Below are 26431 nucleotides of genomic sequence, written 5' to 3'. Positions count from 1 at the left end.
AGAGTTCGTAGAAAGGGTTTTCCTTTTACAGGGAGAGGGGTAAACAAGAGCTGAGTGTGGGCAAGTGGGATGAAAGTGGGGCCAAGAAGTTTAACCCTGAGGCCAGCCTGTTTGAAGGAGGACTCCCAAGGGAGGGCTGCAGGTGGGCTTCTGTGGAGGGCGGGCCAAGTTTCAGGGACCTGGTATTAGGAGAGAAAGTTTAGTTGACAGACACTTTGTCCTGACTGATCAGTGGGGACAGGCTGTTCAACTAATCACTTCTGTGGCAGACACTGGGAATTTGGTGTCTGTATCTTTCCTTGTCATAGGCAAGGGGGCCTTTTGAGTCTTATCTAAGTCATACGGGGAGGGGTGGTTTCCTGCAGTAAGCCATTTTCCAGAACACGAAATGGCGAGGGTCTTTCTCAACCTTCAGGTAAAATTCAACATTGTCCAAACACAAGTACAAGGTGGACAAAGGATGAGAATGAGATCAGGCCTGTCGCCAAGGCCCAAGCTACTTAAGTCCAAGGTCGACTCTCCTCACAGGAAGGAGGGACAGAGAGAAGCTAGGAAGTTCCTGGTTTCCTGTGGAGAAGGGTGAGCTGTCATAGAGGCTCAGGCCTGCTGGCTCTGGGCACACAGAGGCTGGCCTGGTTGGCTGAAGGTAGCCACTGGGAGGAGTAGCATCATTTCCACTAACACCAAGGGAGCAGGTGCAGACCTGGTAGGTCACAGATGTGGGCCCCAAAATATCCTTAAAAAAAATTGGGAGCCATTTCAGGATTGGGGAGCCAATAGAACATGTAGGACCAGAAGACCCCTTGGATTTTACTCATAGCCATCCCCACAGCCATCATGAGCCATCAGGAAAGACTCAAAAAAAAAAAAAAAAAAAAAGGACATTAGTAGGAAAAAACAAATAAGAAAATGACTCAGAAAAGTTCCAGGAATCAGTTGATGGGGGCTTGTGTGAAATAATATTTTTTCTTTTGATTACTATTATCTTGGACCCTCACTGTATCTCAGGGTGATGTAATCTGGGAGGTGATATTTGCCACATTACATTTGTATAGATGATCACATTCTCTGTAGGGATGCAGGCCACCAGGGAATGCCCTTCATTTAACGTTTCATTACATCAGATCCTCCTTTCTGTTTAACTTGATCTCATCCCCACCATTCAACTCAGATTTATTGCCTTTGTCTTACAGTCTAAAGAACTCGAGGGCTGCTTTTGAAGTGGACATGAAATGTGTCACCCCAAATAGACTACCCACGTATCATTGAAAGTTTAAAACAACAAACAGAACAACACAAATGCCTTCCACTGTTTTGAGCATCCCAGGAGGTCTTCCCATTGTTTAAGTCACTTTTGAGTTTAAATTGTTGTCATTCTAGTAAATTAGCTAACATCTGCTGTGCATCTGGCAACGAAGGCCACTCTATTAAAAACCAAATACACCCTCAACTTGAGTCATTCATTTAATGTTCAGGACAGCACTCACTGTCTCACAGTAATATAATGCAAGCCACATGCCACTGTAAAAGTTGCAGTAGACACATTAAAAAAGAGAGAATGAAACAGATGAAATTAATTTAACAATATGTTTAATTTAGCCCAGTATATCAAAAATATTATCATTTAAGCTGGTAATCAATATAAAAATTATTAATGAGTTATTTTACATTTTTTTCTTTATACTAAGTCTTCAAAATCTGGAATGTATTTTACTCTTTGGGCACATCTCAATCTAGACTTCCTACTGACTTCCTAATCTTACTGAAGGGGGTCAAGATATGCCACCCCAAATATGCCACTCTGGCGTAAGGATGAAAGCAACTGAGTATCAACTGATGCAGAAAGAATTCTCTGCCCTCCCATTATCTGCCTAAAAGCAGAGCATACACTTCCCTTTGTAAAGGTGCCCCACTCCCTGCATCAGGAAGGGAAGAGCAAATTTTATCGCTGGAGACATGGAGATGAATTTGCATCTGCAAGCCTTACTAGATAACTCTTATCTTCCATTAGTTCCCCAATATATTCCCTAGGCATTTCCCCATGATTTATAATTCCTTGAAATCCTAACTCCCTTTCCTTTGTTTAAATGGTATATAAGCCCCTAAATCTAACCACTTCTTTGAACTTCACTTCCCTTCTGTGAACTCCTATGCATATCAATAGCTGTAAAACTTGTGTGACTTTTCTCCTGTTAATCTCTCTTCTGTCAGTTTATTTTACAGGTCCCCAGGTCCTGAATTTAAAAGGGTAGAGAACGTTTTTCCTTCCTGATACTACCTTTCAAGTGCTCAATAGCCACATATGGCTAGTGGCTACAGTATTGAACAGGGCAGGTCTAAGAGAATGACACGTGGTATTGTTCTAATGTAAACTTCATTTCTAATCTCCACCCCCCTTCTTTCTTATATAAAAACTATTTTTGTCAGTATTTTCCATGGTACTGCAGAAATTCAACAAAAATAGTATTAAATTTTAAAAACTGGTAGAATTAATAGCTTAATTGAGGCTACAGTATCTCAATTTTAGATTCTTGAAGGTTCCAGAGCAGGAGAAAAAGTCATTCCTTTCCAAAATTCCTTCATACTTTGGTCTTGAAAAAGTTTTTACTAATAGTTTTCCAAAATTAAAAAAAAAAACTCAATTCAAAAATTATATGTGATTTTTATTTAAAAAAAGACATACAAACCAAGACTAAATCAAAGTAAAAGTCAGATTTGTACCTTGCTGCATTTTCTATTATGTAATCAACGGTGGTTTCTAGCAGTGCTTTTATTCTGGATCCAGGGTGGGGAAACTCTTCAGAGCCCAAATAAAACAGCTACATGTTCTGAAGTTAATTAGAAGTATAAATCATTCGGTTATAAATAGTAGGATATCTTATTCCGTGGTTTTAATTATTTCAGATCTTTGGAACAACAAATGGATTTGATTAAAGTGCAATTTGATTTATAAAAATCTAATTGAGGGCATATGTTTTAGCACTTCTAGTATTTCTCCAAAAACTTAAGAATGTGCGTTTCTCCCTTGGTATATTTTTTGGCTTTATTTAAGATTGACACAAGTGTTCAATATCTAAAATCTAAGATTAGGATTAGGTGTAAAATCACTACAATACTGTTATTTTGTTCTTTCTACAACAACACATGCCAGACATAAAAAATGAATTGCAGATCTTTCATCCTACTTTTCTTCCATGCCCTGCTCTGCTGCAGTACTTGCCTACTTTTCTGAATGAAGACTCATGCTGTGGCAGTTCAATGAAAATAATCTTCCTTTCTCTTTAGCCTATTTTTACCCCAAAGGGTATTTTTTTTCATTGTATACTCCCTGGCAAAGAAGAAGTTAAAAATTCACCATTAATAGGCTTGGATCTATGGCTTGGTTGGCTCTCTGGTGATACTAATTAAATATTTAATAAATGAATGACTCTGTGAGTCACTAGATGAATGAAGATGGCCATAACCCAGGATATGACAAATGACTAGAAAACTGGTGCTAGAATCAGTTCTGGGAAGGCTCTGAGTGTCATCCACAGTCTTTGTTCCATCTTCCAGAAGTAATCCATGATGACTATTATCTAGAAGCTTGTACAAAAGTAAATCTGCAAAGAGTGATGGGTTTTTTTGGTTGTTAGCACTGTTCTTCAAAGTGCCTGAAAAACTGGTAAGATTCTTTTTTCCATCAGTAAGAATGTTTTATTTAAATTTTGCTGTTTTGATGCCTGGTCAGATTCTGTGCAACTCTGCAGTCCTTGCACCCTACCAAGTCACAAATACACAAGCTGTGGCAAGCTGCTGTTCAGTTTAGCTGAACTATTCACCTATAAAACTGAAACTGTTAAGAAAATGAGCATATCATTTGAGTGGCTCTTCTGAAACCAAAAGTCAACCCCACTCTGGTGCTTCCAGCTTTTTTTCTATCCTCAGTCTACCTGAAGGGTTTTAAATTATAGCCCACAGACCCCTACTCAGATTATGGCTTTGAAACCATGGTTATGAACTTTTGGAAATAATGTGCTTCATTTATTTTTTCATTTTTCTGGAAAGAGCTTTCAGTAGATTCTTGAAAGATTAGGAATCCCTGCTCAAAGCAGACACTTATCAACTGGGAAGAGAGGAGCAGCATTGTTATAATCAGCCAACAGTGAAGACCCTACAGATGCTGGACTGTCAAGGACCTTGCTCAGCTGTTTTGCATCAAGAGAATGGACAATCCTGGCCTAATATTTACACATCAGCAATGGTGTGGCTTTTGGTGTGGAGGCCTCAATTCACTCTATGCTTAACTGTAAGCCACACTGGGCTTTATTAATGAGAAGCTTTAGCCATAGAGAGATCTGGTAGGAATGGTACATGAAATGGTTGTGTCTTGAGTCTTCTGTGCCACACCTACACAGAGATGGCAATTAAAGTTAAGAGCACCATCTTTTGATACAAGAGCAAAGGAGGAGCTTGACCACAAGGCAACTGCCCTGTCATACCATGAAAATAGCTACATGTGGGGACATTCATCTCTATGAATCAACTTCCAAGTTTATCTAGGTTATTGAACTAAAAACCATGGGGAAAAGAGAACAATTATATTCATTCTTTTCTTCCAAATTTTATTGAGGTCACAACAAGAGTAATTTATCTCCCTGGGAAGTTTTATGTGTCTGCCTTGGTCCAAGTTCTTTTGATTAAAGAGGCAGAGAATAAGAACAAATTATTTTTTCAGCAAAATTAGCTACAGTTGCACTTTAACCCCTTTAATTTAATTAATATGAAGAGCTACATGCTTTATTCTATATTATCTAATACAAGAGAGTGTTGAGGGTAAATTATAACAGTATATGATTTATCCCAGGAATGTAAAGATGGTTCAAAGACAGAAATTATGGCAGTGTAATTCATATTAATGGACCAAAGGACAAAAATCACATGATTTTCTCCTATATCTGCAGAAAATAAAGTTTAAATCTATTCTGAACTTTTGAAAAAGATGTTTAGAAAACAAAGAGTAGAGAAGAAGTCCCATAACTTGATAAGGGCATTTACTAAAACTCAGCAGCAAATTTAATATTTACTGAAGAAATATTAGAAGTATTTCTTTTAAGGTTGAGACTAAAACTCAGGTGCCTTTTCTCACCCTTAATTTCCATGTGATATTGGAAGCTTTGGCCACTAAAATAAATCAAGAGAAGGAAATAAGTGTAAAGATGGGAAGGAAAAGAGAGTCAAGAGGCTCAGCTATGGTTATTTTCAGATGATATAAATGTTTGCAGAAAACTCAGAAGAGATTCAACAGAAAAACTAGAACTGTTGATGTATTAACCTAGGAATCAACCTAACAGATATGCACAAAATCTCTCGGAGAAATCTTTAAAATTTTACTAACCTAGTATTTTTCTAACTTTAATTACATACAAATCACCTGGGGATCTTGTTTAACTAGCAGATTCTGATCCAGTAGTTTTTTTTGGGGGGGGGGTGTGTCTAAGAGTTGGCATTTCAAAACCTCCCAGGTGAGGCTCATGCAGCTGGTCCATGGACCACACTTTGATATCATAGCACTGAAGCAGTTAAGAATAAATGGAAATATAAGACATGCTCATGTGGAGAAATCTAACCATGATAACGATTGTAATTCTCTCCAAACTACTCTACAATTTTAATATCATTCACAGCAAAATTTCAGTAAAATTTGGGGGGTTGGGGGTGTTTGCTTAATTTACATGAAAAAAATTAAAGTTCCTTTTTTTCCAGAAAAAAAGAGCCAAGTGGGGGGAAAGGATATTCCCCTACCATATATTAAAACATATTACAAAACTAAGGTAACTAAAAAACACAATTTGGTAGTGGCAATAGGAACAGACAGTAAACAATAGGACAATAGAACATAGAGTCCAGAAACAGACCTCAAGATCTTCATTCATGAAAGAGGTGGCATCAGAAATTAGTAGAGAAAAGATAAACTGTTTGGTAGATGGTGTGGAGAAAACTGACTCACCATAGGGACAGGTTAAAAGTTACACTCTAACACACACACACGTACACACACACACAGGGAGCAAAAACCTGCAATGGACTATGTTTCTGGATGGAACTGACTTAGGCTTCTGATTCCAAGACAGAAGCAGAGGAGAGACTAACCTTACTTTCCAGCAGGATGTTTCCCCACATGAGCACATGGGATCTACCACCTATCCCCTTCAGTTATTTTCTCTGAGTCTTGTACTTCATGGAAATTCCTCCAAGTTTCTCACAATGAGCCAGTCCTTGGACATGGTCCCAATATATTGCATTGTGAGCTTTCAAGAATTTTTTATCTTCATATTTTATTGTAAAATTGAGCCACATTAACAGCTACTAACCAGATGCAGGTTCAACTACACTCAACTTTTTGATTATTGAGTTCAACATATTAGCAGTTTTTTCCAACTTTGTATTGTCCACAAATATGATTTTCATATCTTCTTTGTTTTCATTCAGGTTCATAATAAAAATATTTGAATAGGCCAGGGCCATGGACAAAGTTCTCAGACAAATAATTAAGAGTTTCCACAAAGCTGATATGGATCCAGTAACTAATCAACAGTGTTTGGGTAAGGCCCTTCCTGATTCCCTCCCTTTGTATATCTACTCTTTCTATAGCCACAGCCATAGAGAATTCCAGCTATGGGCTTGGCCTCCCTCCATGTCTAGGAACAATCCTAGGAATTTGAAGGTCTCTAAACTAAAACTCTAGAGCTCAAAGTTGGATCATGTTTCCTCTTAGTATAGTATTGGCTTTCATCCAAAGTGTAACAACTAGGCTTCTACCATGTGGCCTATTCTTAAGTTACTGTTTTGATGAGTTGCTTTTTAATCCCTATTATCCTATGATTAGCACATTTCCATTTTTTAAAAATAGTTAAACTTGAGTTCTTTTCATTTACTTCCCCTACGTCTCCACACAAGAATTTTTTCCTCCTGAAATCCAGCACAAGAACTGGAAACCTGCAACCTGTCAATTTTCCTGTGGTGCCAACTCTTGCCTCCCTAGGTTTCTAATGATCATTTGCACCCTATTCCCAGCACTTTCCATCTTTTAGTATGTCCCACTGTTTGTATTAAACACTTGTCAGCCATCCCCATGCTGATTGCTTGCCTATACCATCATCTACTTGCTATTTGTCACAGTACTGTTAAAATGCCATGACCTGCCAATCGACCAGCCTTGTTTTCCTCTAGCATCCTGTCTTTATTCAACATCTGCATCTTTCCCCAATATTTTCCCATTTTGTGGACCAAGACATTATAAGCAGATTTATCTGACATTTGCTGAAATCAAATACTTCCATGACTTTCTCTGATATGTAATTTACTATCCACTAATTTTATCAAAAAAGAAATAATTTTAGCTTAGCACACTTGGTCAGAGTAGATTCTACTGTTTACCATTCATTTCTCTAAATGCTTGCATATGAAATAGTGTTCCATTCTCTGGGATGACTTTTATCTGGGTATGGAGATTTGAATGTCCATCTCCCACAAAGTTCTGGACAACAAAGCCATCAATTTATAATCACCAATGTATAGACAATAAGAAAAATTTACTATCTCATATAACAAAAAATCTTAGAGTAGGTCGGTGCCAGGTTGGTTGATTTAGCAGCTTAATGATATTATCAACAGCCCAGAGTCTTTCCATATCTCTGCTCTGTCATTATCACTATTTGGCCTTGCCCTTGCCTGGCTCCCTCCATGGATGCAAGGGAGCTCCCACAGCTCTGAGTATCATGCCCAGCCAAAAATAAGGACTGTTTTCCTTGTTAAGTGCTCTTTTAGGAGCAAGGAAACCTCTCCCAAAGGCTTGCTCTCACTGGCCTCTCATTACATTTTATTGCACAGAACTGGGTCACCTGCCCCTTCCAAACCAATCACAAACAAGCTCAGACTGATCAGAATTTAATACTGAGACACACAGGGAAAGGATGGGCACCCCTTCAAATTGGCTTTTTATCAGACAGGAGAAAGCAGGCAAAGGCTCTTGGCTAGGCAACCACACTGTCCGTTCCAGACAAAGGAATTACTCCCTAATTTGGAGGGCTAGGATATTTGAAGACAGTTACTGAAGAAGACCCATTAAAATAGCATGGATTTTTATCTGTTCAAAATAGTTGAAAGCAGGATTGTGTCCAAAACAAAGGGGTAGATTAAGTTATCTCTAAAATTCCCTGCCAACTGTTTAATGCAGTGATTCTGTTCTCATTGTTTCCACTGGGGAAACTGCTTGCAATTTGGAATTGTGCACATCAGCAATGTCTGTGCTGCCAGCAAAAGTGCACAGTTGCTGATCTGTGAACATTTCCCCTAATAGCACATTTGTGGAAAACTGAGTCACAGGGATTCTAGGTACTGTGAATCCATTGTCTGATCAATTTTCTGAATGCCTTATATCTTAGACACTGGCAGCTTCCCTGTAAACAGACAAACTGTAATGAAACAATTGACATAGAATATGCGTTTGGGCAAAGCAAAGCAAGTTGGGCTAACTAGCTTTTCACTGGCAATGTTCCATTTTATTTAGTTTGGGCTGAAAGCAGGAAATTGTGTTTTATAAGGCAACAAATTAAATGTGGATGTGAGTGCTACGAGAGAAAACTTGCAGCAAGTTGACCTGACTCATTTAATCATGTGCAGAGACATGACCATGCTACATGGTGAGCTATTCAAATGACATACATTCCATGTGACTTCCACCTCAGCAACCCAAGTCCTTCTAGAGAAAACTAGAGGAATGAAGGGGAAAACTGGATGAAGAAGAAGGTTATTTTTGTGGCAGTCAAGGTATGATTATTTGCAGATCCATAAATTATCAGCCAAGGTTCTTGCTTCTCTGGCAGTAAGACTAGAAAGAAGTAGCTAAATGTAAGTGATACTGCAGGGGTAGTAGCATCATTGGACCCAGCCAATGATTGGATCTGGGGAGCAAGAAAGACTTGAAGATAATGTTGAGCTTTCCAAATGAGAGATTTAGTAATGTTATTGAAAAAATTACTGCATGATGGACACTATGTTAAAGTGGTTAACATAATTTTTACGTCTCTCACTTCTCCCCATAGCTCTGTTAAGTCAGTACTATTGCTATTTCCATTTTATAACCAAAGGAACTGAGGCTTCAAGGGATTCTCTTAGTAAATGATAGATATGAGATTAAAATCTAGATCCCAATTCTTTTTTTTTTTCCTACATAGAGGGAGTTTTTTTTTTTTTTTAAACTTAGTCCTATTTTTTAATTGAAGTATAGTTGGTTTACAATGTTATATCAATTCCTGGTATACACTGTAATGTTTCTGTCATACATATACATAAATGTATTCCCTTTCATATTCTTTTTTCATTATAGATTACTACAAGATATTGAATAAAGTTCTCTGTGCTATCCAGTAGAAATTTGTTATTTATCTATTTTATATATAGTAATTAGTATCTGGAAATCTCAAACTCCTAACTTATCCCTTCCCACCACCTTCCCCCCTGGGTAACCATAAGTTTGTTTTCTATGTCTGTGAGTTTGTTTCTGTTTTGTAAATAAGTTCATTTTATTTTAGATTCCACATATAAGTGATATCATACAGTATTTTTCTCTCTGGCTTACTTCACTTAGAATGACAATCTCCAGGTCCAGCCATGTTGCTACAAATGGCATTATTTTATTCTGTTTAATGGCTGAGTAGCATTCCAATGTGTGTGTGTGTGTGTGTGTGTGTGTGTGTGTGTATACCATAACTTCTTTATCCAGTCATCTGTCAATGGACATTTAGGTTGTTTCCATGTCTTGGCTATTGTAAATAGTGCTGCTATGATCGTTGGGGTACATGTATCATTTCAAATTAGAGTTCCCTCTGGATATATGACCAGGAGTGGGATTGCTAATAGATCCCAGTTCTCAATTTATCACTACACTCTGCCTTCCCGGGTGGATAGAAGGAAAGTGAGGCATTTCCATTTAGACATAGTATTTTTTAAGCATAAATGGGCATTTGATTGAAGATGTTCAATAGGCTATAGGAAATGTGAAACTAGGTTTAGGGAAAAAATTAGGCTGGATGATAGATTTGGCAGTCATTTGCTGAGAGGTACAAGTTAAAGTCATGAGCTTGCCCCTGGAGACTCTGAGGTCTACCAAGTCAATTTTGCTGTGCAGATATCTTTAGGCACCTCAAACATCAGAAATTGGAAGAAAAACTGATTAACCCATAGGCTCGTCTTACTGGTTTGACTGGCCCACTAGCTCCCTGTATGACTTTGGGCAAGTCACTTAACCACTCTGAACCTCTGGTAAGTGAAATCTCTTCCATTCTGAAATTCTAGGCAAACAAAGTCCTAGACTAAAGCAGTTGCAGGGGGAGAGGAAAAGAAGATGAATACAAGAGTTACTGCAGGGACAACTGACTGGATGCCAAAAGATGCAAGAAAAGGAGAGACAGAGATGGAGGTAACTTTTCTAACCTAGAATTTAGGAGAATCGGTACCATTAACCAAGACAGAGAAGGAGGTGGTGCCAAAGAGTTTGGGAGAGATAATGGGCTTTGTTGTGAATGTGAGGAATTTAGGTGTTGTCCACATGGTATTTTGTTGGGCATTGATAAGTAAATCGTTGGACTAGACATTTATTTATATAGACACTGAACATAGATTTGAAGGTAAGAGAGCAGAGCCAGATGATTCATCAGATAACCTTTGAGATCTCCTCTGTCTCTGTGCCTCCCTGACCACCATCTCCATAGCAATGTGACTCACTGGCGGTGTTGGATTACCTCCCGGTGGATCAGCTGGTTTTCATGCTGCTGACAAAGGGCAGAGCACCCTCAGTATTTTCTGAATGAGCGGCAATGTGGCACTGGGGAGTTTAGGTAGTTTCTCCCACCCCTGTTCAGTGCTCCTTCCCTTTCTTTTTATACTCCTTTCTAATAAGCCCCACCTTGAACTTTTCCACATCTTGAAATTCCTTCCCTTAATTTTTCTCCCATTAGGCACTGCTCCTTCAGTGGGCAGCTCTTCACTATTTCATTCATCTTTTTCCCCATAGCCTCCAGTTTCATTCATACCCTTTCTCAGCCCCCATGAAAAGCTTCCTGCCTCCTTAATTACTGACCATCAGTAATTCTACCCTTCAATCTCTTGCATCCTTATTTTAATTATCAATAGCCAATTTATCCCAGGCCTTGAATTAAGTGTTCTGTATGCATTAGCTCTTTTAATTGTTACCATAATCCTGTGTGGTAGGTACAGGGAAGGAACCAAGGTTTGGAATAACTGCATTACTTGCCTGAGTCCCACAGTGAATGATGGGGAGCAAGGAGTGGAACCCAGACTGTTCGATGCCACAGCCCACACTCTACTCACACGTGTCACTGCTTTCTCTGGTCAGATAAATGGTTTTGTGATTCTTACCTTTGACCTACTTTGTCCTACTTTTCTAAAGTGTTCTCAGCATTTTCATTAATGAATACAACAATTAGTTAAGCAACTAACCCTTAGATACAGTTTTACAGAAAGCCCTTTTAGTTGTACATTATCACTCCCAAATCAACCAAACCCACACATCATATACACATCATCTACATTTAAAAAATCATTTCATTCCTGCTTATCTCAATTTAATGAAGCTAACAAGGAAGAGTTTACATATTAGTGGAGGAAAGCATTACAAAAAGAATATGAGGCATAGACCCAATTTTGGTTAAAAAAAAAAACACCCACTTGCATGAGATACAGATGTACAAGATACAAAGTAACTGAATAAAAGTAAACAACAGTGAATGATTACATATTCTAAAGAAAAACAAAAGCAGTAAACACCACAGGAATCCATGGAAGAGGAAAACTTGAAGGATGAGTGGGATTAGGTGCCTGGAGGACAGATACCAAAGTGAAGACACAAATCAACGTCTTCATCACTGACCATTATTTAGCAAGCACCCCATGGGTTGGATATTAAATTAAAGTTATTGGGATAAAGAGATGTATAAGCTACTGTCTTTCTCTCAAATAGTTGGATTATGGAAAGGCCTAATTTAGAGATAGTGAAATAAGTAGCAATACGAAGAGGCACATAATACATGGATCAAGAGTTGCAGTAATTCTGAAAACGAAAGGAACTTATCCTAGCAACAGAGATAAGCACAGGGACAGAGAGTGAGCCATAATGCATGGAGCAAAGGGCTCACTTGTTGTAATGATAGTTTTCTGTAAGTCAGGCAGTGAATACAATTGATACAAGGAGTGTAGAGGCAACTGGAGGAAACAGAAATGTGATTTGTGAGGGCAGGATATGAAGAGGGGCTACTTTTCCTAGTCAGCAGCATCAGAGAAGGCTTCCTGGTGGAGGAAAGTAGGTCACATGGGCCATAATGGTCAAGCAGCATTGGCAGGACCCTTCTGAGCAAAAGCACAGGTTAGAAGGTGCACTTGGAGTGTAGGGAGAAAGAACAGAACCTACAGGTCATTCACTATTGCTGTGAGAGCATGTGGAATGACTTTGAAGACACAGGTGGAGGCTGAATTGGAAGGGTCCAGGTGGCCACATTAGGGAGCCTGGACTTGATGTTGAACCACTGAAGGAAGTATGTCAAGCATCCTTCAGGTTGAGGGGCTGTAGGAATTCCATTTAGGTTGGGCCCAGCTTTCAACGAGCTTCATATGCCAAACTGAGAGTCTTTCCTCCATGTGAGTTTTCTATGATCACCATTCTTGTAGTTCAGAGAATAAACTGGGCACTAGACATTCCAAGAAAACAGCCCAACTCAAAGTAGAGCTGCTGAAAATTTATCAGCACCTAAAAGAACAGGATGACACAGTATTTCAAAGGGCTGTGTATGAAAGGTGGGCGTTCTCTGGAGTCTAATTTCAAAGCCCAGAGTGTCTCCTCCTCTGTGTCTCCCACTTATCACTAACTCAAAACAGGTCCAGAGAACACTCTTCACTTCCTCTTTTTCTCTATCATCAACCTTTCAGTTCGCCTTGAGTCTTTTTCTTTTTCCCACTTATGATGACCGCTTGGTCCTAATGTGGAGAATGCACAGCTGAATGCCATTTTCATCCACTGAGTGTCTGCCATGTCCCAGGCATTGCTTTGGGCACTTTAAAGCATGATCGCGTTGACTCCTCATATTGACAGTCAAAGGTGAGTGCCGGTTCACAGATGGAGAGTCCAAGGCACAGACAGGATCAATAACTCTCCCTGGTTCACACAACTAGTGATGGACAGTGGTAGGAGTCACACAGGTTTTTCAAGTACAAATTCAAACACACCCTTCTCCATTTCAAACCCTTGGTTTGATGTCTCAGTGCTGTTATGATTAAAACCAAATATCTTCGGCATGACATACAAAGACTAGCATGGTGATTCCCTGCCCTGTCTCTCTCTCACCCTACAAACAAACTCAGACAGCTGGCGTCCAGGGCTGGAGGTCCTGGACACTTTAGTATACAGTCTCCAGGTTTCCAAGCAGCTATTTAAGTTCCTTTATATACTGCAAGTTATAAATTGTACTCCAGCAGTTTCCGATATAAGTTAACAGTCTTTCTCACCAAGGAGATGATCAACAAACAAAGAGCCTTTCAAAGGATGGTTGGGTCTGGGCTGGGTTCCTCATCTCTTGGTTTATTCGAGGTCTTCAGTGTGTTCCACCCTCCTCAGAGATTATCCTGTGCTATGGCACAAGGCTGCTTCCCTGTATAGGGGCCCTCATTCTCTACTGACAGGAAGTCTATGGTCTTTCCTCCTGTTGAACTTGGCTTTATCACTAAGTGGCTCTGGGATTTTGTGTTGTCAAGTCTCCTTTCTAGGTTTCCTCCTCTAGGCATAACACTGCAGCCAGACTGTTGTCTCCAAAGTGTTGCTCCCTTCAAAAAGTTTAGAATTCCTTAAGGGCTTTACCCAGTAGTAGAAAAGAGAACTCACAAGTTTATTAACTAGGACCCCATATTGCTATTGTCCGTTATAATTATTTAAACTTTCTATCTTTAGGACATTTATTGTTACTTCTTGTAAATGATAACTGTGGAGAAGGTCACAAGTTATTTAATGCCTTTAAATGTCATCCAAAGGTACTTTCCAGCTGAAAAATTCCATGATTTTACATTTGTATCAATTTCATGTCAGGCAGGATCAGAGGCTTGGTCAATATTATTTTTTCCACAGTGAAACTGTGTAAGGCAGGAGATCTTCCTTAAGCCAAAAAATGTGTATCCTTCACAATGGAAGAATAAATGAAAGTATTACTTGTGAATCTGCTAAGGGTTCTTTCTTGATAAAAATATTAACCTCTTCTACTCTTTAGCAAGAACTTAATACACATATATAGGTGTTAGATTAAAATGTTTGTGAATTTTTGTGTCTTACAGTGATTTTCTATGAATTTATTTTCCATCTCCCGACTGGATCGTCTCCAAATGTTCTCGACGTTATATTTTCACGTATTCATCATCATTGAGATCTTTGGCTCCTTCATTTACTGTGCTCAGCCTCACCAATATTTCCATATGTCCTAGATCACTTTTTTTCTACAAAGAAAGTTCCCTCAGATATTTCAGTATTTGAAAGTGGTTGACACCAATAAAGAATTTACTCTCTGTTTACTTAAATATAAGGATCTACCCAAATTAAGACCTTACATTTTTTTATCTACTTATTTCTAACAAAAATCCAATTATACTTAAGTTGTGATAACTGCAACATATTATATCTAAGTAGTCACTATTAAATTGTTTCTAAATACTAACAGTAAAAACTATAGTCCAGGTAAATTTTGGAACACCCAAGTAATCCAAAGGGGAATGAATTTTCAAAAAAAATAGAGGGCACAGTGCTGCACATTTCAGTCTCCAGCTTCAGCAGGGAACTGCTCACAAGCTACCTTTTCCAATTTTGCTATTAACACAGGTTAATGTAAAACTACCTGCTGTAGGTGAAACACTCAGCCTCTGCAAACGGTCTCATTCTGAAACCATAGGTGTCATGGAAATTGTGTTTCCCCTGTATAGCTCATTGAAATGGAGATGGGATAGAATGGAGTAAAGGAATCTGCTTTCTAATGAGGCAAAATGAGATTCATTTGAACTGGGGCATGGACTGAAATGAAGGGAAAATCCAATCAGTGCCCTGTTTTTACATCCTTACAAGGTCTTTAAGCAGCTGAGCAGAGCAAAAGTACACCCATACTCAGAATGTCCCAAGTAGCACAGGAAATTATATTTAATATCTTGTAATAAACTATAATGGAAAAGAATTGAGAAAAAGAATATAGTCATATACATATATATGTGTAACTGAATCACTTTGTTGTACACCTGAACCTAACACAATATTGTAAAATCAACTATACTTTAAAAAATGTCCCAAGTAGGATGCAAAATTCATAAGGAAATATTTTCAACATTTGTGAAATGGCCATATTGCTTATATTATACAATGTAAAGGGGAAAATGACTAACCTCAGAAGCAAATTTCCGTATTTTTCATCACCTGAGGTTTTTTTTTATATAAACATAAGAAACCACTCCAACTGTTATAGAGAACATTTTGCAACCTTCACTATTGCATAGGACTCGGGTGACAGCAAGAACAGAGGTATTAAAGCAAACACACACACCAACAACAAATGAAAACCACAGTAAAAACTTTATAACATATTAATCAGTGAAAAATGTATATCCTAAAAAATTGTGATATACTATGTAGCTATACTATATTCCAGTTCTACCATTTAAGTCCTTTTAAGACTTCGTGTCTATAATACAACCTAGTAGAGAAATGTTAGAAGAATAAAATTTTACACAATGGATCATGTGAAACAGAAACTTACGAAACCACATTTTCTAAATTCTTAATTTACATAGAATTATTTTTATTTTTGTCTTTTTAATTCTCCTGTATTTTACAATGAGAGCATTTTTAGGTTAGTGGTTCCCAGACTTAACTTTCTCAGGACAAACTTCCCAGAGCAGTTGAGAGCTAACACAGAGTTGCCAAACTGCTCATTTTGCCAACAACAACAGTAACAAAAAGCTACCATTTCCATCATTTCAGAAAGGAAAGGAAATTTCAACACCAAAAATGTAGGAAATTCGTAATTTCAGAACAAAAGAAAGCTCTTCCCAGGAAACACTGTTTGTTAACCAGAGATTATTTTAAAGGATATATTTATAGTTTTATATAAATACAGAAATATTTACAACATTAAAATTTATTTTATAATACAATGTATGTTAAGTGTCCTTGGTATAAATTTTCTTTTAATATGGTAGCACTATGTGTATCTGATACATTTGTATTTGATTTTGCTCATGAGGAAGAGCTGTAATGTACAACTTGTTTTGGTGTATCATTTTTATCACTACCACTGTCAAAAATTCCATTTCACTTTGATATGAGCAAAAATGAAATCATCAGTCTTAAAACTATTTCAACTAGTTTGAAATAGTCCAGGCAAACCAAGATGCTAAGGAACAACAGCTCCCACGTTCCTAAGCCCTTTCTTTCACCTTGCCCACAATGGGCAGGTAGGAAGACTAGTTGAGTGCCTGGGCCATAGGAAGTAAGCCAAGAGCACTCCCCAGTCGCTGCTCCTACTCTTCAGACAAAACTGTTACAGCCCTCCCTACCTTACAGAGGGAAGCTAGACATTTCTACACTTGGGGTTCTAAAGGCAAGTAAAAACTCTGTCCCTGACCAGTGTTGGGTACCACTGCTGTGGGTTATTTAGTCTTCGAATCTCTGAATGTCACGTGGTCCAAAGCAGCCTGAGGGTAAGTGTGGTTGTAGGTTGAGTTCACATCCACCATAAAGCACCTTTCCATTTGTAAGCTAAGCAATGGAGAAAAAGCACTGGTTTTAGGGATAGAAATGCTAGCCTCAAGGCTCTGTTAAACATTTCCTTGATTTCTTGATATTTTCTCATGCTTAGACTGGTGTTATAGTATTTGGGCAAGAAGACCATACAGGTAAAGACCACACATCCTATCAAGGGTACATACTATCAAAATAACTTTATCCCTGTAAACATCAACCTTAATCATCTGGCTGAGGTTGTGTTTGTTATTTTCCCTGTTGCAAGATGATTCTCCCACAACCCCTCCTTTCCACAATGTGCTGTTTGGGAGGAAGTCACCACGTGCAGCCCACACTTACGTGTACCACCTTCTACAGGGTGGAGTACCTACAGAAATTATTTGGATTTCTGGATAGGAGATTCATTTATTCTCTTCCATTTATTTATTTATTCAACTATTTATATCAGTATGTTGTCACTATTTTTTTAATTTAATTTTAATTTTTTTTGCAGAGGAGGTAATTAGGTTTATTTACTTATTTATTTTTAAGGTACTGGGGATTGAACCCAGGACCTTGTACATGCTAGACATGCACCCTCCCCCTGAGCTATATGCTACCCCAGTTGTCACTATTTTTTATTTTAGCTGTTTTAATATGTGTATTAGATAAGTGATGGTCTTAATTTACATTTCCCTTACTGGCTTACAATGTTGAACATATTTTCAAATGCGTATTTACCATCCATATATCCTCTCAGGTAAAAAATCATTTTTTTTTTTGTGAATTTTCAAGTTGGAATTTTTTTAATATTGAGCTTGAGAGTTATATATATATTCTAAATATTAGTTCTTTGTTAGATTATGTGATTTGCAAGCATTTCTCCCAGGCTTTAATTTGTCTTTTCATCCTCAACATGGCCTTTTGCAGAGCAGAACGTTTAAATTCTGATGAAGTCTGGTTTTTCTATTTCTTCTTTTATGGATTGTGCTTTTGGTAACGTATCGAAGAACTCTTCATCAAGTCCTATGTCCCAAAGACTCTCTTCTATGTCATCTTCTAAAGGTTTCACAGGCTTACATTTTACATTTAAATCCATGGTCCATTTTGAGTTAATTTTTGTATAAGGTATGAGGTTTAGGTGAAGGTTTACTTTTGACCATGAATTGCCAATGAGCCAAGACTATTTTTAAGGGACTGATGTCGATGAATATGAACTCTGTGATGGATGAGGAAGAAAATGGAGATGAGGGGAAGCTTATGGATAATTCTTTCTAAATGGTAGATTTTACTCCTAAGGTAAAATAAGTGTAGCTACAAAGCAAGTCAGCTGATTACTAAAAAGGAGGTAGTGGTAGGAGATTACAGAAAGGAAGCAGTTCCTGGTGATGTGAATAAAAGGTTCAGGGGATGCCAAGAGGGTGGGTAGCTGAGCTGAGTGGAGGGGGATGAGGGAGTTAACGACCTGGGTATAGAGAAAGTCACCTGTGAGAGCTGAGGTCACAGGAAGACAGTGGGAGTGGGTGGAGAGGAAGTGCATAGGTCAGGGGCTCAAGTAAATTCCTTTCAATGAACAGTAATAAGAATAAGTCAAGGAAATGACAGGTCCAAGGTGGGAGGAAGGGGCAAGAGAGAGCAGTTTCAGGAAGGAGGGAGAGAAATGCTTTGCAGTCACCAATAAGGAGCCAGGGGGATGCTTTTTCTACTTCTCAAACTTAAGGTACAAGTGGACATGAGAAAGAAAAAAAGAAAATAAATGACACAGAAAACTATGCTATCCCTCCAAGAGGCTGCAGGGGAAGAAATGTCTTCAGGAGACTTCTGGGTCTCTGTTAAGGCAAGCAGGGTAAGGAAATACTTGGAGAAACTGTTGCATTAGCTGATCACAGAGTGATGGGCAGGAGGGCAGCTGCAGAATCCCAGAAGTGCTGGGAGTGGGGAGAACTTGGAATCCAATCAGAGAGCAAAGCCCGAGGGATGGACAGGCTTGGACATCATGCAATTCTGAGGGACCCAATGGTGTTGGACTGAACCTGGAAGTTAAGAGAAGTAGTTCTGAGGGATCCTTAGAGAAGACGAGGATGAGCAAATGTTCACATCACCAAATGAGGTAACTCTGTGAAAGCATTTTGTTTACAAAACTACATCTTAAAAAAAAAAGCTGAGAAATATTAGATACATAGTCAGGTGGCAAAAAATATTACAGAAAGCAAGTTAATATGTCTGATCCTCACTGTCTAGAAGTTACTCATTTAGAACACAGGACAGTATGTTAGAGTATCTATTGGCCTAGATATAATGATTCCTTAGTTAGCCATAAAAGATAGATATATGAACACACACCCACACTCACAAACACAATTTAGCCCAAAATGGTAAGGTCAGCAGCTATAAAACAAAATTACAGATGGTGTTTTAAGGCCTGGATTGGTTCAACCCATCTTCTCACTGGTTCCTGCCTCTTTCTTCTTTGTTCCAATTGCATTTTTCATCATGTTTTGACAGGTGAGGTTGTCCATGCAAAGAGATCCAACAAAAATATAGGAATGCCACCTTTGCCTCCTTATCTAGGACAGAGTAACCCTCCCTTTCCTCCTTGCAACAAAGCAGGCAAAATACATACTCTTCCCCTCGCCCCTTCACTGAGCAGAGGGAGGAATGTGGGTGGCACCATTGTTTCGCTTGCAGGGAGGGAATTTGTAGGCAGTCAATAGGTCAACTGGCCTCTCTGCTCATGATCATCCCTCCACCCAAACCCCTGCACGGTTCAGTCTTAGAATCCCTCAGACTTCAGCCAGCACAAACATGCCACAGCAAGAGGGATGTTGATTGTGTTTGCACCTGCAACTGGTTTAAGCACAGGCTTTGTTTGATCTTAAAAAAAAAAAAAAGAAGCTTTATTATTACATTATAGCTAAAAGAATTTAGCCTTTAACCTACAATTTGCCTGTTCTCAGTAATATAAACCTTTTTTTTCTTTCAGATAAGAGGGGAGGCCTGATGGAATTTTCTTCTTTCCCCTGGGGGTGAGGGAATTAACTCACAACTCTTTTGGACTCTGGTTTATACTAAAATAATAGAAAGGGGTCTTTGGTAACATGGAAGAGGGAAAGAGAATCTCCTGGTATAAAAATGCAGAGAAATGCATGGTTAGAAGTGATTAATATCTGTGAGAGAAAGATGTTCCTCTTGTAGCTGCTCCACCCTGAGGCCGCACCAGGTAAGCCATTTTCTTTTATGACCCTCCAGTGGGCAGAATGGAAGAGACTTGAACCCTCCCTCCACTGCCCAGCTCTACTGTGAGTTTGAGAGGTAGGTCTCCAGAGGGACTGCTGAGAAGGAGAGGGCCAGCTGAGAACAAAAGGAGGCAGAATAGAGACAAAGGTCCCTGTCGCCCACTGAAAAGGATTCTTATGGATTGATTTCCTTCAATGGAAAAAGCCCAAGAATGGCTTGCATCATCCTCTGAACCCTATGTACATGTCTGCCTACTCATCCAATAGCAGGGTTTTTTTTTCCCCCAAGCAATGACCTCTGTGTTAGTTTTCTGTGCTGTATATCAAATTAACACAAACTTAGTGACTTAAAACAACACACATTTATTATTTCATTGTTCCTATGAGTCAGGAGTCTGGACACAGCTGAGCTGGGTCCTCTGCTCAGGATCTCATGAGGCTGCAGTCAAGATATTGGCCAAGGCTGAGTTCTCATCAGAGGCTTGCCTGAAAACAGATCTGCTTCCAAATTCCCTCAGGCTGTTGAATTTATCTCCTTGCTACTGTAGGATTCATGGCAATTTGCTTCTTCAAAGTCAGCAAGAGGGAGAGTAAGAGACCTTGGTGTGAGTCTACTGGGAAGATGGACTTAATAACCCAACACAGTCACGAGTGACCCTCCATCTTTGCCATAGTCCATTGGTTAGAAGCAAGTCTCAGGTCCTACCTACACTCAAGGGGGAGGGATTATATGAACAGCAGGAGGCAGAAATCATGGGAGCCATGATAAAGCCTCTCTGCTCTGGGCACTAATTTCCTAGCCCTAAAAATTTACAGGTATGCCTAAGGAGTTATAGAAGCAAATATTTGTAGGAGAACCATAAAATGAAGGAGGATGTTTTGTATTTACACACACACTCACACACCCTAACCTAAAAATAAAATAAAGTTAGGAATTTTTCTTAGTGGTTGATGGCATGTGACTTTGCAGTCATACAGCATGGATTTGAATCTCTGATCTATGGTATAGTGGTTGCTTAATCTTACTAACCCTCAGCTCTCATCTTTAATATGAGAATAAGGGTACCCACCTTTGGGGTTATTGGGAGAATTAAATTGGTGAGGTAAATAAAACACTTAGCATAATGGAAGTGCTCAATAAGTTGTCACTGTCATATCCAGGTAAGAGGCTTGTGTACCTCACCCAAGGATTTTTCAGTGTGTTCTAAATGCAGAGAACTTAATCCCCAAGGCAGGGGGAGTTCCCCTCTGAGGCCTCAGAGGGTTGGGCACCAGTTTGCCTCCATGCTTCCCACAAAGCTGTGGCTGTCCTCCAACCTTCTGGTTGGCTCAGCCAGGGGTCTCTAATCCACCTTCTCCCACATCTTCACCAATGGAACAAGTAAGCCTTTGCAATGCTGGATTCAAGGTCCCTGCAGAACTCCAAACTTCTCAGCTGGAATGCCTCAGGGAGGGCTTCCTTAGTCCAGATGCCCCCACCCACCCTGTTCCTAGGAAGAAACTCTGCGGTTATAATTGACCACAAACTTCCTATCTGCTGTCTGTTTAGTTCTTAGAACCTGTTTTCTGAGATGGATCCACTCAGTGACTCACTCCCTGAATACTCACTCAACACTCAACACCTACCGCGTGCCAGGCACTGGGCTAGTTTGGAGAGAGAGCAGTAATGAATACAGAATCCTTCCCTCAAGCAGGCCATCGACAAATGCAGAGGCCAACACAAGCCAGCAGAGCAAAACTGACCCTTGACTTTGGACAGGCGCATTCCTGACACCTTACACAAATCCCTCAGTCTGTGAATATAAACGTTCAGACAGGCCCCACGCTCTCTCCCACATCCCCGTTCCATCGAGACTCACACTCCCTGCGCAGTCTCACAGCACTTTTGCGTTTCCAGCTTTCACTACAGTTTGATGTCTCACTTGGTAAGCAATTTTTGTGCTAGCTGGAATCTTTACTAAAACAATTTCACAAATCACGTTTTCCTTTCTCCACAGGGTGTGTGTAGTGGACTAGTTCCTTCATCGGTATTGGGCATGGCCCAGGTGAATGTTCCACTTTCCACTTATTCCAAATTTCAGACGATTTTCTAAGAACCGTCACAATCTTAGAGCTCATTACTTTTCCTTTATTCGTATCACCGGCACCAGCTGATATCCTTTTAAAAACTTTGTTTTCACAAAGAAATGAAGTGTTTATTATTTCAGAAGAGCTGTTCTACACACATCAGCAAGTAGAGAAGACAGAGCCATGCTGAGGTGTGCATGCTCTGTTGTGACCAGCGCGCTTCAGGAAACTGAAGTTCAGAGATTTTAGGCCATCTACCCAAGGTCATACAGCTAGTAAATATAGTGCAAGATTCAATCCCCAGTAGCCTAATGCAGTGTTGTCACCCAAGCATGAAGAGGGGTGTGTGGATCTGAGAACAAAGTTAATCAACTTATACTTTGTCCAAGCTTAGTCCTGGCTCCAAAGCCAAGGGGACAAGGCAAGATCAGCAGCCACAAAGTCCAATGGTTAGCCAGTCACCGTACTTTTGGGGTATCCACCACAGCCCAGCTCTGGATATGGGTAAATAAAAGATAACAATGGGCCTCTGTGCAGGGAGCTAATGCGGAAAATTCAAGAACAAAAGAGAGACAAAGGATAACCTAGCTAAGAAGGACTAGGGAACAGAGACAACTCTCAGATAACTGTTTGGATTGAGGAATAAATGCCTTTCATCTGAGCAAAGCTTGTAATTCTGACTGTGAGTCTAGGGTCTCTAACAATGACAGGGACTGATGGCTGTGAAGGGCACTAATCAAAGACATAGTAGACTTATGTTTACTCTAGGGAAGGACTGCTGACCCTGCACAGGCCTTTGAAGCCGCCCTTGCTCACACAGATCATAATGCACTATGAAGTAACGTCTTCAAAGAAAAGGGGGGAAGTTGAAACATACACTCTAAGCCAGTTATTTCGCCAAGGCACTTCAAAGAAACATTTCCTTTGATCATTTTGACTTCTCATTAATAATAAATGTGGATATATTACTCACAGAAATTATTTGGAGATCTTGAGCAGATCGAGGCTTCAGTCTGACCCATCATCAGCACAATGGGGAGGATACAGTAGGGAAACACACACTGGCTCTTAAAGCTTTCACCTAGAAGTGACTCATGTCCCTCCTACTCACATTTCATTGGCCAGAGCAAGCCACATGGCCCGCCTAACTTCCAGGGCCATATGCTGGTATGGGGGGATAGATACTGACAAAACCTGGTGCCAGCACTGATGGCTACCACAAAGGCCAAGGGAAAGTAGGAATTTTTAGGAAGTCAAATGAAGGAGTATGGTCAAAAGAATAAGGCACTTAGGAGCTTTGTTATTACATTTTCGTAGTAATTTCTCAGATGGAATAATCCCATAAAGACCTTCAACATGAACATCACAATTGTTTGAAGAACAGGTGTCCCAATCTGGCAAAATCATCAAGGAAAAGACTCAAAATTGTGAAATTTATGTAACTGGGATAAGGGCAATTTTCTCAAGTGGAAGAGGAGGAAACACCATTCATCTGCTGTCTGGATCACTGATGAGAATGCTAAGAAAACTGTAGGACTCTGCAAAGGAAGACTACCAAAACTCAGATGGCACCATTAACCTTTTATCCCTCGAACTTGCCTATTGCCTTGCTATATCTTCAAGCAATTTCAAAGCATTTTACTATATAATCATATCTAGAACTTCAAATCACCTGACAATGACCATTTATGTTTGTTCACTTATTACTTTATTCAACAAACAGTTATTGTCAGGGCCTATGACATGCAGTAGACTTCCCTAGACACGAGGGGTACAAAGATAAGACATGGTCTTTACCCTTGGGGCACTGATTAATAAATGCAATGGAGGATAAAGACCAAGGATTAGAAAGTTATAGAGTTGTGTATCCAGGTATACATATATGTACCACATATGGGAGAGCTGTTAGGACTAATATTTATTAAGACCACCACCTGCCTTGGAATGGAGCAGTGAACCTATATGATCCACCCCATACGTAGGGCCATGTCTTAGAACTGTGCAAAGGTGTATACTGCACAACTCCAGGGTTCACCATTCCCATGTATGCTTCTTAGATTTGGATGGATGCCAGTTAGGTGTCTTGAACAGGGGTGCCTCTGTTTCCTCCAAAGTCATCACTGGGACTAACAGCAGGATGGCCAGCATCTAACCAACATTTAGCATTCTGCAATATCTTCATTATATTCATATATACTTATTCTAATTTTTATTAGTTTTGATGTAATGGTAATCTCTAACTAATTGAACCATTTTTTTCAATAATCATCGATTATACAGCTAGTCCAAGACTGTTTTAGCTACATTGGAAGTCCTCGTGGCTAAAACCATAAGCCACTATCGTTGACCTCAAAAAACTTTTAAACTAACTAGAGAAGAAATAAAACACATAAATCAATTAGAGATTAGTCATTTCTAACCTGTGTAACACTGAGTCTAAGAACAATCTGGGTTGTGAAAACCAAGAGATCAACCTTAGATGGGATTTCATCTTAAGCTTGAAGGATATAGAATATTTAGATAGACTGGAGGGAGGAGACTCATGAGAACACATGACTCTCAGTCTTTGTCCCTTCCTTCCAGGGAAACACACCTCAAAACTCACACCTTACTCATGGACATTAGCAGCTGCCCCTGTATTATAGCAGAGAGGGCAATACAGCTGAAAAAGGGTAGTGAACTCTGCTCCTTATCCCCCTCCCCAACCTGCTCCTTCCAACACATCACTTACCCTGTGTCATTCCCCTGGATTCCTTTTGGACAGAGCAATTCCTTCTACTGTTATCTTGTAGTGCGTAAGAAGACAGGGAGGCTACTACACTGATTCTCAAAGTGGGTACCCGATCATCAACATGAGTATTATCTGTGAACTTGTTAGAAATGCAAATCTTTGGGCCCCACCCCAGAGCCAGTGAAACTCTGAAGGTGGAGCCCAGCAATCTATGGCTTAATGAGCCCTCCAGGTGATTCTCATGTACACCAATGTTTGAGAACCAGTGGGCTCATCAGACATCCTGAGTTCAAATTCTAGCTCTTTTGGCACTCACAGGTTCCATGGCTAAACCCAGTGGTTAATTTTGCTAAATCTCAAAAGAGTATACCCGTAGTGCTCACACTCATGGGGACATTGTGGAGAATAAATGCTATGAACATGGGTGTTCAAATACCTCTTTAAGTTTCTTCTTACAATTCTTGTGGGTATATACCCAGAAGTGGAATTGCTGGTGGTCTAATAATCTTAACAGTTCCTCATATTTATTAGAGAAGCCTTTCTCTCCTGGCTCCTCTGTCAAGCTGCTATGTCTGTGGCTACCAGTGAGCAGACACCATCCTCTTTCTGTATATAGGACAATGGTGTAGGATTGCCTTGCAGTCTTTAAAAATCTGAAACTGGGTGGGTAAGAGCAAGTCTTCCACTAAAACATATCTCCTCCTACCCTAAACTCCATTTCATCATAGTGAAGTGCTTTTCTGCCCTATCTACAGATACAATGGACTCAGAAAACTTTATTTTTTTCCATCCCACTGCTGATAAGGTCCAGAGAATAAAGAGGGATTATAGGGTCAACTGTCTGCTATGATAACTTATTTTTCCTCCAGTTGTTTCCAACTAAACATACAGTATCATTAACTTTGACTGTGGTCATCACTTTGGCTTCAGGCTTAATCTATTTTGACTAGGAATATTGTCCTCGGAAACACTACAATTTCCTGAAGAGACTGCAAATCAGCAGTCTTGCCTGAAATCATACGTGGCCATTATCTTTCCTCTGCTTGAAAGATGTACAAAGACAGTATGTCATTGTGAGACGGCTGGTTTTCTTTATTTAGTGTCTGCCTTCTGGCTGAGCTATAAGGTAAGGCAATTAGATACCCAACATTTATAACAGACATGTTTAACTTCCCTGATATGTCCTGCAGAGGTTAAGCAAACACAAAGATAATAGACTATAACTAGCAGTTAGGAGGTACAGACTTCAAACCTTTTAGACTGCATAAACTATGATGGCGAGACAATAGACAATGTGCTCATTTACTGCTCAAAACCACCTTGAGATGAAATATTTAATGTAGAGTCATTCCTACCTGTGAGGTCCACAAGAAACAGGCACTAAACATATTTTTATGCAAGGCTTTTAGTTTGAGTTTTGTCAAGAATAAGTTAAACCAATGTGACCCCTCTAGGAGGCAGTGTTGTGTAGTAGAGAGGTGGTCTGGATTCAGCTCAGCTAGGTTGATAGTAGACTCTGCCTCTTACTATCTATGTGACCTTGAGAAAATTACTAAAATTCTCCATATCTCAGCCACTTCACCTGAAAAATAGGGA

At 39.5% G+C, this 26431-nt stretch overlaps 1 protein-coding gene across 6 annotated transcripts in view; it reads right to left on the bottom strand.

Moving 5' to 3' along the window:
* EEA1 (early endosome antigen 1) overlaps positions 1 to 26431 on the bottom strand; it is a 454815-nt gene that overhangs the window by 158397 nt on the left and 269987 nt on the right. The gene's annotated exons all lie outside the window — the stretch shown is intronic.

The sequence above is a fragment of the Camelus bactrianus genome, chromosome 12 (genome assembly GCF_048773025.1).
Source record: "Camelus bactrianus isolate YW-2024 breed Bactrian camel chromosome 12, ASM4877302v1, whole genome shotgun sequence".
NCBI classification, from domain to species: Eukaryota; Metazoa; Chordata; class Mammalia; order Artiodactyla; family Camelidae; genus Camelus; species Camelus bactrianus.
The sequence above is the reverse complement of the archived record's forward strand: the minus strand, read 5'-3'. Positions and strand labels throughout refer to the sequence as shown.